Consider the following 17,611-nt stretch of genomic DNA (forward strand, 5'->3'; position numbering starts at 1 on the left):
AACTTGCTGAGGGTGCAACCCAGTCCCTCATCCAGGTCATTAATAAAGATGTTGAATAACACCGGCCCCAGAACCGAGCCTTGCAGCACTCTGCTTGAAACAGACCGCCATCCAGATATTGAGCCATTGACCACTACCCGTTGGGCCCGACCATCAAGGCAGCTTGCTATCCATCTTATAGTCCAAGGATCCAATCCATATTTCCTTACCTTATGGACAAGAATGTTGTGGGAGACCATATCAAAAGCCTTGCTGAAGTCAAGGTATATCACATCCACTGACTTCCTCATGTCCACAGAGCTTGTTACCTCGTCATAGAAGCTAATCAGATTGGTCAGGCAGGACTTGCCCCTGGTGAATCCATGTTGGCTACTTTTGATCACTTTCCCCTCTTCCAAGTGCTCCAAAATGGATTCCTTGAGGATTCCCTCCATTATTTTCCCAGAGATTGCGGTAAGGCTGACAGGTCTATAGTTCCCTGGATTGTCCTTCTTTCCTTTTTTAAAGATGGGCACTCCGTTTGCCTTCTTCCAGTCATCCGGTATCTCTCCTGATCTCCAAAAGTCTTCAAGGATAATGGCCAAAGGTTCAGCAATGACCTCTGCCAATTCCCTCAGTACCCTTGGGTGCATTAAATCCAGACCCATGGACTTATGCACATCTAATTTCTCTAGATAGCTCAGAACTTGTTCCTTCCCCACAGATGGCTGCCCTCCACCTTCCCATACTGCATCGTTTAGGACCGTAATGTGGCAGTTGACTTTGTCCGTGAAGACTGAGGCAAAAAAAGCATTGAGTACTTCAGCTTTTCCTGCATCATCTGTCACTAGGTTACCTCCCTCATCCAGTAATGTCCCCACACCTTCTCTGATAACCTGTTTATTGTTCACATGCCTGTAGAAACCCTTCTTGTTACTCTTCACATCCCTTGCTAGCTGCAGTTCCAATTGTGCTTTTGCTTTCCTGATTACTGCCTGGCATTCTCCATCCGTATGTTTATACTCCCCCTTAGTCAACTGTCCATGTTTCCATTTCTTGTATGCATCCTTTTTGAATTTAAGCTGATTAAGGATTTCCCTACCATCTTTGCATTCCTTACTACGCAGCGGGATTGTTTGTTCCTGTGCCTTCAGTAAGAAGAGGGAGGTAACTTGGTCTCTACATTTAGGAAACATCTTAATGTTCCAGACTTTCCCGGAAGATGTCAAAATGCAAAGGGGATGAGATGCAGCAGAACCTGAGCTTTCTAGGAGGCAGGAATTGTACTGTTAATTGAATAAAGAGCATAGTGTATACTATCAGTTGGAATGAACTTTACTGTAGATTGAAAACAGCATAAGAAAGAGCAAAAGTAAAGCCTCAGTAGGGACCAGTCTACATACGTTTCTTTCCATAGTCCATGCTGAGCTTGAAAGAAAAAATGGCTGTTTAGCTGTGCACAGGTGAAGTGCAGGAAATATAAATTTGCAGTATACAAACCAAAAGGGATCACAACCTGACACAAGTAAATACACCCTCCTCTATGCACAAACATCATTAGCTTAGGCTCATAAACATGAACTCATTTTCACAAATGCCACAGAATACAGGTTCACTATGATTTCAGCTGGATTCTGTGCAAATTGTCTGTACATCCCTAGTAAGTGTATGACTGGCTATTAATTTTCTATGACTCAGAGACTTCTGAAACACACCTATATACTGATGACCTCTCCTGAACTATGTCTTACCCTCAGTCCTTTTCCTCTGTATAGCCTTGTTCCAATACCTATGTTAGACATCTAGTTCCATTATCCTTGATGTTCTCCAAAACCTCAGAGGCTTCGTCTACATTACCCCTCCCTTTCAGAAGGGGCATATAAATTCAGTTGATTGAAAATGCTAATGAGGCACGAATATGAATATTCAGCACATCATTTGTATAATTTGCTGCATCAAAAGTGCCGCTTTTGAAATGCAAAATAGCCATGTGTACTGAGTTCCTTTGAAAGGAAGTCCTGCTTTCGAAAGCACCCTTCCTCCTACTTCATTTTGGGAAGAAGGGTGCTTTTGAAAGTGGGGCTTCCTCTTGAAGGAATCCTGTATACACAGCTATTTTGCATTTCGAAGCAGCACTTCTGATGTGGTAAGTGGCTGCCATTATGCAAATGAGATGCTGAATATCAGCATCTCATTAACATTTTCTATTGTCTGCAGGAAGGGCTAGTGTAGACACAGTCCAGATGTTCTTAAAAGGACATCTCTCACTGATTCTGGTTGTAAAGAAAACCTCAAAAATATGAACTCAGTAAAACCAGGTGACAAGCTTTGAAAATAATTGTGAGAAGTACAAACTGCCCCATTCATCTCAGGATGGTGTTACCACATTTGACCTGTGGTGTTAATTTAAAGCAACATCTCTCATGTAAGAAAGGAGAGGTTTGCAGAACTGCGTAAGTCACTATGGATAAAGTCTCTTTCTGATGCCACAAACGGGTGACATTTGAAAGATGGGTCCTTCTGCATTACAGAAAACATAAGTGGTGCTAAAACCAAGGAGCCTAGCAGAGCTCACAGGGTAGCCAAGCTTAGAAAGACAAGCTCAAGGAGCCCAGCTAAGCCAAGTGACACTCGTGATCCTGTTTTAAATAGCTGCACAATCTTTGAGTGCCACCTCATTTTGAGGACAACAAGAAGTCTTGTGACACCTTATAGACTAACAGATATTTTGGAGCATAAGCTTTCATGGGCAAAGACCTGCTTCATCAGATGCATGAGTTGGGGGTGGTGGTTTCAGAGGGGTATTTAAAGAGTGGGGTCCCAGTAAGAGGGAGGGCCAGAGCTGACAAGGTCTGTTCAGCAAGGTGGAAATGGCCCAGTATCAACAGGTGACTCACATGGGCAGAACTTACTATGTCAGTAGAGATTGGATGATTACCACCTCTGTTTTCCCACATTGACCCCTGCAGATAATCACACCTTTGTGTGAATGGGGGGTGTTTCCTGCCCAATGAGCAGTTGTGTGAGCTCTCCAGGTGCTCCATATTTTTAAAAAAATAATTCGCAAAAATATAGCATTTACATGCTAACTCCAAAAAAGCATGGATTTCACAGCAGAACTTTTCAGCAGCAGTCCTCTGCAAACAAATCCACACAGAAGAATAATTTAGCAGTGGTTAAAACTGGATTATGGTGAAAATAGTTTCATGATTGCACTTATATATCCACCAAGAGAGCAATGGGAAAGAGAGATTCCATCTTCATGGAATATAAACACATCCTTGCTCACATACCAAACTGTGTTAGAGACTATTTTTGATTATATGGTGTATGTATTTAGCATTAATAAATTTTAATAACTATAAAATCAGGAGCTGGAAAGAATGCAGTTTCTTAAATAAAAAGTTGAGATTCTTTATTAAAGAATTTAATGTTCCTGAAAGGCCTTGGCATGAAAATGGTGGAAACTGAAGTCATTTGTTTATCCATGGAACAGGTACAACACTATTCCAACAATGTTCCTCACTACGGAGTTGGAAGGACCACCTGTAGGGATGAAAGGGCAGCTCAGTCTCCATGTCCATTGAATCTTTGGCTTCTCATTTGAGAATTCCAATATGAGTGCCAGTGAGTGCCAGTTGAGTTGGCAGTTTTATGATGTAGATACATTTCCAACAGGGACTTGACTGAGTAAATATTATTTTAATAAAAATTTTTTGGTATATAAAACTCCACTGAAAACTCTGGGCTTTGGAACAACCATCTCAAGTTTTGATATGTCCTTGGAGAAAGAGGAAGGAAAATGCTTAAATTTACAGAAAAGCTACCCAGTTTTAGTGTTTTTTTTTAAATTTAACAAACAGGTTATGTATTCTTTTACACCACAACATGAGATTTGCTATATCAGATCAGATTACTTGGCAATCCTGCTTTCACCAAATTCCAATATTTGATGCTGCAGCTGAAAAAAATGTAATACACTTAGTGCAATGCTGTGCTTGGGATTAAAAGTAAAATCCTTCATGACTCCTATGACAATCAACTTGTGTCCTGAAATGTGATATTTGCTTCCCTTTATTTTAGCCCGCCTAACTACAAGTATTGATGATCCAAATTACTTTTCTTCTTTAATTTTCAAGGGTCTTGTATTATATTAGCTTCTAGTAATTCTGAATGATCATGTTAAGCACCTATGTAGTGCTTTCCATCCCAAATCACTTGATAAACATTAAATCTCAAGCACTGCTGTGAGGTGGGTGTCACTATTTCTAGTTAGGGAAACTGAGGCACAGAGATCACAGCGGAAACAAAATGTTAGTGCTAGCCTTGAACACTGGAATCACCCACTGCCAATTATGTCTCTTCAATAGCACTGAACAAAGTAACACAACTAGGTTTTACAATTACAATTCAAATTGCCACATCTCAGAGTTGACTTAAATTCATTGGTCTGATTGGCCAGTTGCACCATTTTAGGACCACCAAATTTAGCCTATCTGTAAGCATGTAATTTCCTCCTTAAGTCCGTGGAAGTTACAGCCATGTTGCACCAAGGCTGGATTTGGCCCAGAGAGAATATCTCCATGACAATGAAGCAATCTGATTCTGAGTGAAACCCAACTGCTGTCAAATTCTCCCTCTACTGTGGATCAGCGATTTTAGTTTTGGGTGGACTCAGATCACAGAGACTGAGTTTTCCATTACATATTCTTAGCTGTTAAGCTGGGCCTGCTATAATGCTTGAAAACTAATCCTTTTAGTTAGGCTTTTTACCATAACACCCAGCAGAAATATTGCTTTTGCCTAGTTGGTTAAGCCACAGTATACCGTAGCAGTCAGCTTGGCAGCGTCAAAGCATTAGACAAAGGCAAAGCAATCCACAGTCAGCAGAATGAATGGAACAATTCACACTGTTGTACACAGATATAGAGGTTAAACCCAAACACATGAAAAAGTGATGCTGGAAGCACTTGGGAACAGCTGGGCCAGATGAATAACTCAATTGGATGCCATGAGGAACAAATTAAACAACTGACTGGAGACCAGGCTGCTCCTGTGACAGACACTTTAATCAGGAAGTCAAAAGCTGATTGACAAGATGAAAAGCTGGATGACATGAAAAATGGAAACAGAAGGAACAACACAAGAAAAGGGCACCCTGGGTCAGCATGCTGACAAAAATAATCAAGTACGACAGGCCATAATCCAATCTTCGAATGTTTGGCATGGTGCTAGTTATGAGAGTCTGCAGCCAAGAGAAAAGAAAACTATTATTAAGCGAAAGAAATTATCTGTCTTTCCAGATCTCAACTAGTACATGCTCACCAGAGATCCCCCCTCCCCCCCGCCCACATGCATGCACAGTAGAAATAGCTCTCACTGGGTTTTATGGGATAAAATTAGTATGCTTTATTATATAGAGAAATAGAGTGGTTTTGTCACACCATTAAAATAATTCATTGTGTTTTGAAAATCTACATCTAAATGGGTGCTGACATTGAGTAGGTATAAAAGTAAAGGCCATCAAAGTGCACAGGGTTTTCTTCTGCAGCTGAATGCAAAGATATTCCTTTCAGGTTTTCTACAGGGACCCGTCATGACTAAGCTTTTAGACAGAACAGCTCTGTTACAACTGCTAACTGGAGGGCATATTAAATACCTCCAATTCATATTTTAAGACTGACTTACACACATGTATCTCAGTTACATCTCCCCCAGATCAGTGAGGCTGTAATGGGATAATTGAACGTAAAATTTAACTCTTAGTTTCTATACTTTATGGCCAAGATATTAAAAAAACCAGGGGTCCAAAACTGAGCTCTTAAATTCCTAATTAGTTACAAAATATGTTGCCTGATTTTCAAAAGCACTGTGCTCCAAGTAGAAGAATCCAGGACTTTTGGATTTACGTACCTAAGTGTGGATTTAATAACCAAACTTTAGGTCTCCATTTATGAAAGTCTTGTCTTAACTGCTTTAGGACATGGGGTGGGGGAAGTGAGTAGAGAAAGCTGCTTATTACTCTTGGGCTGTGTCTACACTACAAAAATAACTTCAAAATTGCTTACTTCAAAGTACAACCTTAAAGTAAGCAACTTCGAAGCTGAGCATCTACACACACCCTGCTTCAAAGTTAAATTTCTAAGTAAGGCACTACTCCTTTCCTGGGAATGAAGGAAGGACTTTGAAGTAAGGGAAAATGTGTGTAGACTCTCTGCTGGCTGCTTTGAAGTAGTGCCTAACTTCAAAGTTAACTTCGAAGTTAGTTCCCAGTGTAGATACACCCTTGGAATATGGCTCATTGCTTTTAAAATTTCATTAAAATATTTTGGGTTAGTCATTATAGATTTTCAGCACCAAAAAAGTTATTAATAGAAAGTTCAGAGAAATAGCGATAAAGAGGCTTGCCACTAAAGGGAGGGCTAGCTTGGTGGTTGTAGCATTAGCCTGCTAAACCCAGAGTTGTGACATTGCTGCATGAGATGGCCATTTAGGGATGTGGTACAAATAGATTGCCAAAAATATATATAATCTGCTAAAGATGGCACTTGTCCTACCAAGAGCCTGGAGTGGGCTCAATGACCTCTCAAGATCCCTTCCAGCTCTATGAGATAGGCATACCTCCACTTTTCTCTCTTCATCATCTTCTTCCTGGCTTTATTTAAAATGTTCCTAGGATCATTTATTATACTTTTTTTCTCCTAACCCTCAGAATCTGGGCTGCCTTCCTGTAGCATCATGTATCCTCCAGCCAATCTTTATTCCCCATCTATTGTAAAAACTAAAATGACCATTGCAATTTTACACTGTTCCCAGTTTAGTATTTACCACTGACAGTGGGTTAAAAGGTGCAAAAGGTCCATGAATCACTGCAGAAAGAGCAAGCTGTTTCTTCAGGAGGAAAGGGAAGATTAAATGGCCACATTTTGTCCTCTCCTGCCCTTGACAGTTGCCTCCTTGATGACTTTCTTTGGACTGTACTTCTAAGTATTCTGCTTATGTTCCTGGACTATCAAAGTTGCTGCTATCTGTAATCGATAGGACACACCATGCTGTGCTCACTCATGGAGACTTTACTTTTGTTCTTTTCTTGTTCTGTTGTTCTCTTACTCACAAACAAAGGCCAGCCTAAAAAGACAAAAGCATATGAATGTTTTCTGTGTATATAAAAAACATATCAGAAATCTGTCATGTCTTTGGTTCAATTCCTAGTAAACAGATACCTTTAACTTGTTTTGCTTGTTGAGCACCAGGGACGCCAAAGTCTTTGCACAGGCACAGCAGCCATGGTCATCATTTGGGGTAGGGAGGAAAGGAGCCCAGACAGAGGCCCAGATTGGGAGCAGGGGGAGATGATATAGAGCTGCTTCTCCTGCCAGATGCTTGCTGCCTCTGCACCTGGATGCTGGTCATGTTCTGAACACAGATCCTCATGCTAGCCATGCTCCCCTTCTCTGTGTGTTGGGTGCTGTGTGGTCACCAACCTGTGTTCTGTACAACGATGAGAGCCCATAGAAGCAATGTGCGGGTGGGGAGGGGAGGTAGGCCTATAAGGCCTATCAGGAGACAAGGCAGAGTAATGTTATGAAAAATTTAAATAAGCAAACAAACAAACAAAACCAGTCTATTCCAAAAGGAATACCCAGTGGATCTACTTTAAAATTCCTAATGCGTTACTAGGTTTTATATTTTACTGACATTTAAAAGTAAGTAGTATGAAGTATGTCTCATAGGTGAATCTGACATAGTTCCAAGGACTTACTACTGTAATTCCAATCCTTCAGCAGAATAATGGGACTTGTGACTAAGGCATGCAGAAGAAGTTTGGGCATCATGAAAAAGACGACCCTTAGAAGGACACATGTATTGTTCTGGATCAGATTAGCACCGAGCCTAGATGGCTCTCACACCCTGCAACCTCTGGTGTGTTGCCAGTAAGCCCCAGGCACTCACACAATGAACAGGTGAAAATGTGGTAGTCTGGAGAGCAATGAGATGTCAGTGGCATCACAGCCCTTCATGTTCTTCCTTTGATTTACAGACCACAGAGGCAGAACCTTCAGGCCCAGCTCAGCGTGTGTTTAATGGAAAACATTCTCCATGCCCAGATTCACTGGACAGATAGAAGTGTTTTTGTGTATTTTAAAATACATTCTGTGTTTTGAAATGAGTTGCCTGCAGATGTAACATTTTATTTAAATAATGGCTAGAGATCTTTTGGACCACTTTGTTTAAAACCAGGTTTATCCAGGCATGCTTTGTTCCACAGGGTACCACAGTATCTTGTGTGTGTGTGTGCACGCACACATATGTGTGTGCCTTTATTTACATCTGGCAGATGCGTCAATGTTGACCATAATGAGTTGGAATACATTAACAGCAGCGCTGAGAAACAGCATACAACATTTTCAGAAGTGGACAAGAAAAACGTATGCAATTAAAACTAAAGGAAATGTGGGCAGGCAGAATATAATTACCTGAGCTGGAATTTGATTAGGGCCTTACTGTGAAGGACATGAATCTGCTCTGAAGCAATTTCTGAATCCTTTACATGCTGCATGTTTGATTGCTGTAAAGGGGATACTGTATGTAACCCAGGAGGTTAATTCAGGAAGAAGCTGTTGCATACTAGGAGGCAAAAGCAACACTTCAGACAGTTTTCCACCCACCAGCATTTATAGGACAGCACAGGTGCTATTAGTTCCTCTCCACTGCCAACACCTTGCTAAGCTCCTTTGCCCAGTTTTGTGCAGCAGTGGAAACAAAGTGCAGGAAAATGAGAACCAAAGGCCTAGATTCTTAAAGGTATTTAGGCACTCAAATATTTGTCAGGATATATATGGTTGGCTATAAAGATAGGCATTTAAAGACAGAGTGTGAAAGAATTAGGGGAAACCTGGACTCCCAGAGGTTAGGTTCTGAGGTAGAATAAACCTCTGCATATGACAGACATGCATGGAGACTGTTTATGGTTTTAAAAATCAGTTTTTTCTATGTTATGCTTTGTTCCAGCTGTCAAGAAAACACAGTGCTTTGCTTTAAAAAGGAAATGCAGGAGTGAAGGTCACCGCTGGACCAAGACTCCCAAAGAAAAGGCACACAGGTAATCCTGGAATTGTTGGTAAAAACTTTCTAACCACACAGCCCCTCCGCACCCCATCACCACTGCCCCTGCTGGGACTGCTCTGCCTGAGGCCACTGCTCAGTCTGTTGCCCCTCCCTCCACCACTTGCTCTTCCCCATTTTCACTCACTTTCTCTGGGCTGCGTCAGGGGACTGGGAGGCAGGACGGGGGCTCTGGCTCTGGCAGGGGGCACAGGCTGAGGATGAGGGGTTTCGGTTGAGGAGGGATCTCCTGTCTGGGGCGGGGGAGTTGATGGGTGGGGGACAAGGAGAACTCTTGCCAGGGGATGAGGGTTCCTGGGGCGGGGGCAGAAAAGAGGAGTTCAGGGTGCAGGAGAGAGCTTTGAGCCGTGGCTATAGTTTGGGGTGCAGGAGGTTGAGGACTAGGACTGGGCAGTGGGGGCTCTTGAGTGGGGCTGGGGATGAGGCATTTGGGGAGTAAGAGTAGGTAGGCTCAAGACTGGGGCAGGGAGTGGGGGTCTAGAGCAGTGCTCCCTGTAAGCTGAGAGCTTAGGCAGACATCCAGGAGAGATTCAAATGCCTCCCAGCTGATTAGCAGAGTGCCCAGAGCCACCAGCCTGTGTTTCTCTGGTGGTGCACATCCATCTGTGCCTCAGGGCACATAACACAATTCATTCAGCGCATGGATGGAAAAAATCAGAGGGCCCTTGCAGCACCCATTGGTTGTGGCTCCCGGCCCGTCGGCGCTGGGACTCCACACAGGGCAGTGGCTGTGTGCAGAGAGAGCCCGGGCAGGTAGGAAGTCTGCCTTCACCCCAGGCCTCTGCTGTGCTGCCACCTGGACTTCTCATGGCCCAGTCAGCAACGCTGACAGGAGCTGCCAGGGCAGGGTCAAGAGCCACCTGGGTCCCTACCAGTCAAAAGCCGGATGCCTGACAACCCTAACTGTTGGCTAAGCATAGCGAACAGTAGCCTGGGACTTGGTCAAGCAGTGGGAGAATCATGGGAATCATCTCCAAACAGTGAAGAGCTAAGGCCTGTGATCTGAGGAAGGTGCACTTCAGGGTGCCAGGGAGGGATCAGGGAGCAGCTAGGCAAAAGCTCACACTGTATAAATTACTGCCTATCCTGCCAGGAGGCTCAGGATGTAGACTGAGTGGTGTCCAGCCCTGCTCAGGAGACCAAAGCCCTAGCCTAGTAATCAACTATGCTGTGTGATGCAGTGAGGCAGAGTGGCCTCCCTCTGAGCTCCCTCTGGCCACAGGCCGCAACAAGCATATTTTTACAGACATCACTTAAACCTATGCTTTTGTGTTTAATAAACTTGTTTTTACTATAAACCAATTTAGGGCTGTGATTGAAATAAGAGTGTTAGACAAACCTCTGTTAAATTATGAGCTACATGTTATTGTCTCTTTAAAGGAAGAATGAACTTAATAAAGTTTGTAAGCCTATGTTTAGACTGTGGCTGCTATTTCAGGATCCAAAGTATCCCGAAATGAGCAACACGGCACCTTTTTGCACAGCCCGAAATATCACTTGTCATGAGAGGGGTAACGGAAGTTTTGAAATAGACCTTTCTTCCGAACTTTGGTGCCATTTGGATGGCCCCAAGTTCAGCATGGGGTATTTTGAAATAATCTGTGCAATTTGCATTGTGCAAATTGCACAAATCATTTTGAAACACAGACACAGTCTAAATGTAGCCTGAGTGTTTAGCAAGAGAGCTGGGCACTGCAAGGGGATGTCTCTGGGTACTTGGGAGTTTGGGTTCACTGTTTGTTACTTGCAAGGCAAAGTTTGGATTGGCAGAGGTCCCGAAGCATTTGCTGGTGAGGCAGACAAACAAGTGAATCAGGGAGATGTCTCACTGCTTAATAGTAGCAAAATTCCCAGTGGCCGAGGCTGAGAGGAGTAACACAGAAAGTCGCACTGTTGGGAACCTCAGCGGACTGTCATATAGGAGGATGATGTCATGTAAATTCAGAACTGGGAGGGTGCTGGAGTCATTCTGCAAGAAAGTAGCCAGCACAGATCATGCAGCAAGGAATGTTGGTTACGTATTATATACCTCCCCATGTAGACTGCTTGCCTGCGCTGAAAGGTGAACACCTGACTGTTTCATGACACTGAAAATATGCCAAGGATAGCTGGTAAGAGTCAGAAAGATGCTGATGATCTAGCTTCAGAGAGAAACATTTTGCCAAATCATTAGCTCAGGCAGAGGTGCTTGCTTATCAACACTCCTGGCACTGCATTCTTGAGATGGAATTTCTATGAGCACAGCGAGTCAGCTGTTTTCAAGTTACAGGAGAATTCAAAACTTTACTTAAGCATTTTGACTTGCTTTTACACTTGTGCAACCATATGAAGATTTATTTTTTAAAAACTGGACAATTAATTAGTCCACAAGATAATATGGTCTAAATATAAGGGGTCTTATAAGTATAAGGGGTCTTAATTTTTTTTGCAGCATGTCCCATGCCCCCAACATACAAAAGTATATAGGCTACTTCCTCCCTTTGGAGATGGAATAACATCCCTGTGGAAACTACAGAAATGGCTGACCTGGAAAGTGATACTAGGCAAGTATTTAGTGTATTGTTAGTTGTGCTTTAATATTATTTAGTAGCTGGAAAGAAGGAGTAACGTGGCTGTAACAGTGCACTTTTAGGAACTGACATATGGGCATACCTCAGAGAAAAGACTGAAAGGGCAAATCAGTGTAGCTTTAGATCAGTGGTGGGGAACCTACAAACTATGGGCGTGATCCAGTCCCCACCTCACTTTGATCCAGCCTGTGGTAAGGCTTGGGGTTTCCCCTCACGGTGGGATGAGCCAATGCTTCAGTCCCACAGCAAGTTTCCAAGCCTCAATGCCCCCCTCCGGGGTTGTCATGCCAGCAACAGGTGGCCCTGTTGCCGGGGGAACCCCCAAGTTTAGGCACCCTACAGGGCTGGAGCATGACTATATCCCCACTGCCCTAAATCGAATATGAGTGAGATGAATCTCTCTCCTTTGCTTCTCAGTTGCAATTGGCCCCCAACTGATTTCTCTGTGGGCCAACAGCTCCCGACCAATAAAAGGTCCTCCCCACTGCTTTAGACCAGTGCTCCCCAACAGATGTGCCACGCTTCGTGTGCCTCAGAGCCGTGCGCCAGGAGTGCCTTCCACTGCTCAGCACGTGTTCCCCACCACTTGAAGGGAGAAGCATAGGGCAGCAGCGGCGGTGGTGGTGGCAGCTGTGGTGAGTCACTGTCATCAAGTTGGTGGGAGGGGGTGAAGCCAGGGATGCTTGGGTGTGGAGGATGGGTATGGGATTGGGTTATGTTGGGGAGCTGGGGGTGCCTGGTTTTGGGGGAGGGGATTGGGTCACAGATATTGGGTGTGCTGTGAAATTATAATGAGTGCTGATGTCTGCCACAAGGTGCTGAAGTTTGCTGAGTGCTGCTTTAGAGCATCAAGATCTCCAGCCATTTTCTAGCAAAGGAAAAGTCAGTGAGGTAGAGGCATCCAGGAAGGCTGGCCCAGGTGCTAGGGGCTACCAAGGAGCAGGTTCTTGCACAAAGATTTTGTCAACAGAAATCAGAAGCCAATGCCAGACAATGGAGGGAGTGAAAAGTGGAGTAGAAGGAGAAAAGTCCTCTGGCACACACTGAGGTAAGTTCTCTTAAATCATCAGGAAAAATATTTTTCAATGAGAGCTCCATTGCTGCTTGTATTAGTAAACAACGGTGGATGGGATCCAGTTTACTCCTCACGAGGTAATTTGGCTCTGCAGGGCAAGCAATAATAAAACTGTCTGTGTTTTATCGATAGACATAGGTGATCTGCAAACTGCATGGAGCAGAGGGGTAGAAAAAGAATGCCCAAACAATTCCCGGAATAAACAAATAAGTAACTGGGTATCCTTTCAATGATCACTTCAGTACAGCCCCCTCTGGAGTGGAATACCAAAGTCGTTTAATACTGTATGAGAGTATAAGGCACAAAATGAAGAATCCCAAACCTAATTGAAACAGGAAAGGGGGCAAAGTATGCAAAATGCAATTACCCTTGCTAGAATTTGTTCAAATGACCTCGGATAACCCCCTAACACTTTCAAAGTCAGGCGTGAGATCTTTATAGTGACGCCAACTCTTGTGATGTTAATTCAAAGTCTCGGGATATTTTGTTTCTCTAAAAGTTGCACATCCTAGAGGAATTTGGTGAGTATCTGAGTTTTCATTTTTTGAAAATTTCTAGCTCTCATGATTGCAGAAAAATGCTAGAACACATGACTCAAGCGTGTCCCAAAAGCTCAAATTCTGGAACGCAAATAAAAATCCCATGTTCTTTTTAACTTGAGAATTTTTTTAAAACAGCCTCATGGTTTTGGGGAGGCATTTTTGAATGCTTGAACTTGTTGGTACTGCTTTTATGCAGTCCTTTTGTTTCACCAGTTGCCCAAAAGATATTACCCCTAGCAGTGTGATACCAAAGCCATCTCAGGCATTTCTAAGGGCACAGTCATGGTGTTATCTAAGTTTCCTAGCACCACACAGGATATTTTCATTCAAACATGAAACAGAAGAATGATGCTGTTTACCAAGTTATTGCCACTCCTTAGTGTGGCCACTTGGGGTATCTTGGAATCTAGTATCCAGCTCATGATTCATCTCAGGTTGTGAGATCTGATACGATGGCAGCAGGAGGTGGTGTGTTCACATGCATTATAACTACCCCATTCCTAGTGAATTTAAGTTATAGGTCTCGCTGCTTTGTCTGCTTATTCCAGTACAGTCCCCATTGCAATGCTTGAGCAGTGAAACTTGAAAAATACTGTGCCCAAATAGGTACTTATATATAAATACAAAAAGTTATGCAGCACAATACTTATGGCAGTATAGATTCATTTCCATTGAAGTGTTTTTATTCTCCTCAAATTAAGTTATTTTAATGGGTAAAATGCTCTTACCCTTGGAAAAAGCTGCATCCTAGATGCATATTGAATTCTGGCAAAAGACCACCTGCAAGGTGTGTACTAAAGAAACATTTTCTGTTTTTTGTCCCTGTTGCTCAATACTATAGGAGGGAAATACAATCCAGTGGCAGCTTTTATGTCAGAACAAGAACCTTGTGGATGTGAAATTTATAAAGCTAAAGCTTCCCCTGGGAGATGAAGTCTGGGAATCAATAGATCAGTCAACAACTTTTATCAGTCTGCAAGAACTATCTTTCTTTGGATGTCTGAAAATAAAATCAACATAAATTTGACAGCAAGGATCACAAGTTGAGTTTGTCAACTTGTAATGCACATAAATGACATAAAATATAATCACTTTTGAATGTGGGCCCCTTCAGACTTCATGTTGATTGAAGAAAAAAGAACCAGCTGTTTCTTCATCAGAAATCACAGAGGCAAAATAAATATTCTTTGGTCTATGACATTTTTTGGAGTTTCCAAAAAACCCAGTTCATTATTTAATTATTGGGTGTGTTGATCATGTAAAATATAATTGGCCTGGGGCAAATAGCACTCCAACCCTGGGAGCTGGCTGACTGAGCTTGCAAAATATGTGCTATTACCAAGTATTTTTTCCATGTGAAAACATTATGCGATGAATTAATGCTACCTAATCTGTCTTCCAATGTTTCATAAAATAAAAAAGCACCTAAAATATAGACTTTCCTCTTTTTCCTGTCACCATCTCCCACAAGCAAGTAGTTTGCAGACACAAGAGTTAGTAATAAGCGTAAATATTGTGATGGGCAGTTATAACTTTGTTTAGCTAACATCGGTTTAAAGAAAAGACAGTCTGTTTTAAATGGCTGCATTTAATCCTCAGTGTTGTGATGTATTGCTAATATTATATGTTGCAAAAAACCTGGGGCCAAATGTTCCTCTCATTAGCATACCATGTAACCCCATTGGAGTCCATTTGGATAAAGGAGGTAATACAGAATAAACCAGGAGTTTGTGTAGACCTCCTCGATTGCATAGATTTAATGCTGGGTGAAAGTGACACATAGTTAGTTGTCTTCTACAACATTTTATACACAAATAAATGAAGCTGCACAAGTTAATTAAATGACAGACTTTATTCAAGTAACACAGAAGTGCCTGAATGTATTCTTTTGTAGCTGTTTTCCTGCCAACAAACAGGAAGTAATTGAAATTAGGACGGAAAGAAATTCATGACTTGTTCACATGACTCTTTCTGTCTCTTTTGTACTAGTTCAGCAGCTTGCATCTGGAAAATGCAAGTTGTTTGTGTAGTATTCTGAGTTATCATGGCATTGGGTGGCCTTAAAAAGAAGCAGGTTCCTAAAACATTAGGTAAGGATGAAGGGAAAAAACAGAGACAGAGAAACTGATGCTCAGTGAAAATAGTTGCTTCAGACCTTAGGGAGTTAACTTCCTTTACATAAGAACAGACAGTCGGCATCAAGCCGATGGCCCATCTAGCCCAGTATTCAGTCTTCCAACAGTAGCCAATGCTGGTGCTTCAGAGGGGATGGTGAGATCAGAATAGGCCATAATTAAGAGATCCATCTCCTGTCCCCCATTCCAAGCTTCTGGCAATCAGAAGCTTTTTTGGCAACTCAGATCATGAGGTTGCAGCCCTGGCCATTTTATCCAATAGCTATTGGTGGACCTATCCTCCAGACACTTAGCTAACTATTTTTTGAACCCTGTTATAGTTTTTGCCTTCACAACATCTCCTGGTGACAAGTTCCACAGGTTCACCATGCTCCCCATAAAATCTCTCATAGTTTGTTCTTTAGGGGAGCTAAAGATCAAATAGTTGCCTTGCTTCACTCCAATTTCCCTACACATCCAGTGTTGTTGGTAATCTGGGGTTATGTTCTAGTAATTAAGTGCCAGCAACAAAGGCACCACAACTGGATATAGCAAGAAAATGCCTATAAATGTACAATGAAGCTGGCACAAAGTCTGATTAATTTTGAATCACAGGTTTAAGTTATAGTGAAGAAAACCATCTAAATTCTGTCATCCTTAATCAAACAAATCTCTCGTGGAAGTGAGTGGGAGAGGAGGCCTCTGGCATCCTTAGAAAACCCCAGCCTTGGAGTTTTAATCAAATGGCAGTTACAGGAAAAATACAAGGACTCTAGGCTTGCTCAGCTCTAATGTTTCTCTCGCTGTCCTACCAGCACAAGGTTTTCCCAGTTGCAGACCGCTGTGGTGACTACATTGGAAGCCATGTGCAAGTAAAACATTGTCAGTGTAAGAGGACTTTCAGGAAACAAAAACAAGGTGGAGTTCTATCTCTAACTTTATTTTTAAGTTTATTACTGAAGTTTGTTTTTGAATATAAAATGGGCCTCATTGACTATATCTTGTTAGCTATATTGAAAAAGGAACTGCTTGGTCTCCTTTCCAACCTATAGATCATTCTGGAATCATGTTTGCTGAGCCAGGAAGTCAGAACTGAGCTCCACTGGTGACTTGCTAACAAAGAAATCAGGGTTGTAAAGGAGATGGTCCCACTCATCCAGCCATCAAGGAAAAGCCCAGAGACAGCCAGAGTCTTTTCTCACATTAAAACTTGCATGTCTGTTTTGTTCATTTCACAGAAGCTGCTTATGATGGGAGAGGAGTGAAAACAAACAATACACGTTACTATAGCTACTCTCTTACAGCCAGAACCGCCTTCTCCCTGTTTAAAGTACAGTCTCAAAGAGGAGGTTGCCAAAGAGTTTGAGGCAGTGTTTCTACCAGGGGCCAAGTTTCTCATTCTCTGCTTATACTCCCTCAGAGCTACCACAGAATCTGCTAACTAAAGTGTTTTCTGCAGAACTGGCCAGTCCTTCAGAGAGCTTAGCAGGCAGAATGCCAGCAAAGGAATAAGTAATTCTGAAATTCTTTGGGGTCATGTAACTGAAACATGCAGCTCCTCAGGTATCACAGTAGATAGAAGTATATTGAAGGTCTCATCCCATGCAGCAGTCAGTGTTCCTTTATGGTGCTGAGCACCTTCCCACAAAAACCAGTTGGCAGCAAGGCTGCCCAGCACCTTGTGGGATAAAGCTTATTGCCTTACCTTAATGTAAAAGAGAGCCCTTCCTTTGCTACAGTCCATTTGGTGGGTGTGTGAGTGTGTGGCTATGAAACTCGGCTGCTTTCCTTCTAGTATCTGTTCTGAAGGGCTTTTAGCTCCTTAGGGATGTGGTCAGTGATCGACATCCCTTCCCCCCCAAGAATTAGACATGTAAAAGTAGAAAAAAAAGTCACTTCTTATAATTAATTCACTCAGCCTGGGGCTACAGTAAGGGGGCCAGCCTTCCAAAAATGCAGGCAGCTTCACAATTACAGACTTTGCCTCTGAAATACATTGAGGTAAAAACAAAGTTTGAATAATTCAGCTGATAGTCTGTACTCTGGGAAACCTATCTAAGCAGTGCCAAACTTCTGAAATATGATACAGCGTGGACATTACTAGTAGTAATAATCATGCTTAACATTCAGCAACACCCTCAAAGTACTTTGTGAACAGAGCTGAGCATCATGATGCCTCGGTCAGGTAGGTAAAAATTAGTATCC

The 17,611-nt window shown here is 42.5% G+C and overlaps 1 long non-coding RNA gene across 1 annotated transcript; it reads left to right on the top strand.

Moving 5' to 3' along the window:
• Positions 1-9,036: 9,036 nt before the first annotated feature.
• On the top strand, positions 9,037-16,311 carry LOC142007171 (uncharacterized). The gene is made up of 5 exons (XR_012643900.1): positions 9,037-9,082; positions 11,537-11,648; positions 12,093-12,310; positions 12,491-12,723; positions 16,222-16,311. It is a non-coding gene; the product is annotated as an uncharacterized LOC142007171 (long non-coding RNA).
• Positions 16,312-17,611: the final 1,300 nt, after the last annotated feature.

Source organism: Carettochelys insculpta, chromosome 1 (assembly GCF_033958435.1).
Source record: "Carettochelys insculpta isolate YL-2023 chromosome 1, ASM3395843v1, whole genome shotgun sequence".
NCBI classification, from domain to species: Eukaryota; Metazoa; Chordata; order Testudines; family Carettochelyidae; genus Carettochelys; species Carettochelys insculpta.